Consider the following 1,458-nt stretch of genomic DNA (forward strand, 5'->3'; position numbering starts at 1 on the left):
TGAGACTGTACATAGATCAAATTCAGAACTTTTATGCATCATTATCATTGAAGACAAAACAAGAAAGAGCAGCTTATCAAAAGAAGGAACACAATTAAACAACTATTTAAAGCTAACTTTAACATAATTATTTAAAGTTAACTTTATATAATTAAACAACTATAACATAATTATTTAAAGCTAACTGTATATATAGATCAGTAAATGCATATTAATGAACTTAGGAATACCGAAAAGAGGTGAACAAATACAGCTGTCTTCAACTACAGTGAGATCACACCTGAGACCTGCACAAACAACATTATCAAATCAGGACAAAAATAAAGTTAGAGTATTAGAGACTCCATTCATATTGCCTAGTTAGAGACTCCAAACGAACCTCTGGATTAGTAGCTCGAGAATCCCTATCAAAGTGCCTTCCTCTTTTTGTTCCTTTCTTCTTTTTATCTTTTTTACCCAAATCATTGGATTCATGTGCCAAAGTATGAGAACCATTTGATATTATAGATTGCTCCAAATTTATGCATTTCAGATATAGAGTTTGCCAGACAAACATTTTCCTTCTCTGAGATACAACGATCTACCACTCTACAATACAATACAAGCATAACTCAAGTAAATAACAGAATATGAAACATAATTGAAACAGAGTAAAATTGAGTTCACATTTTCAAAGAATCAACAAAGCTCCTACAACAATATGTTATTTATTGCTTCCATGTACCACATGAACCCAGCCAAACAATAAACCAATTAAACAACGAATAAAATACAACTGAACCCCACAACTTACCTTGAACCTTCTGCACCTTCTTCCTGACCTATCCTTACAACCTTCACAATGTATACGGACTATAAGAACACATGTCTGCAATTGAAAACATGTACTGATTAATACGCATGAAAGTCAATATTTTCTACAAATAATTCAATTCTCATTTCATTAAAAAAAATAGAAACTAAAAATTAAAAACATATTATTGAAGAAATCACAATGAAATCTTGAACAATGTACTTGGTGTTGATTTCTTAGCAAAGATTTGGATATACCATTTTGATTACTCATCTCGTCAAAGAGTCTCTGAGTTATCTGAAATGATTCTTAATAAATAAATGGCAAATCTAAAATCATTTAACTAAGTTCTTACTAGTTTCTAGAACTAAAACCCTCATCAACGATCTCTAACCCTTGCAGAATCGAGGACAAATAAAACTAACCCTATTCATTGGCTTTGTAGGATCGAGGAGTTATCTTGGATAGCCATAAACCAAGGAAACAATACTGCAGAGGCAAATCAAGCATAAGAGAAGGCGCATATCAATGGTAAAGAGCAGAAAAGCGATCAATCCGAAGTCAAGTGCGAGAAATCAAACCAAATTTAGGAAAACAAGCATGTTTTTATAGGAAACTTACATCAAGATGCTGCTGCATGATCTTGGGCTTCTTCTTCAGCTGCA

At 32.5% G+C, this 1,458-nt stretch overlaps 1 long non-coding RNA gene across 1 annotated transcript; it reads right to left on the minus strand.

Annotated features, from left to right (window-relative positions):
* Window positions 1-430: 430 nt before the first annotated feature.
* On the minus strand, window positions 431-996 carry LOC121980769. Its single transcript, XR_006111660.1, has 2 exons — window positions 794-996; window positions 431-563 (listed from the first exon to the last, which is right to left on the minus strand). It is a non-coding gene; the product is annotated as an uncharacterized LOC121980769 (long non-coding RNA).
* Window positions 997-1,458: the final 462 nt, after the last annotated feature.

The sequence above is a fragment of the Zingiber officinale genome, chromosome 1B, assembly GCF_018446385.1.
Source record: "Zingiber officinale cultivar Zhangliang chromosome 1B, Zo_v1.1, whole genome shotgun sequence".
In the NCBI taxonomy this organism is placed as follows: domain Eukaryota; kingdom Viridiplantae; phylum Streptophyta; class Magnoliopsida; order Zingiberales; family Zingiberaceae; genus Zingiber; species Zingiber officinale.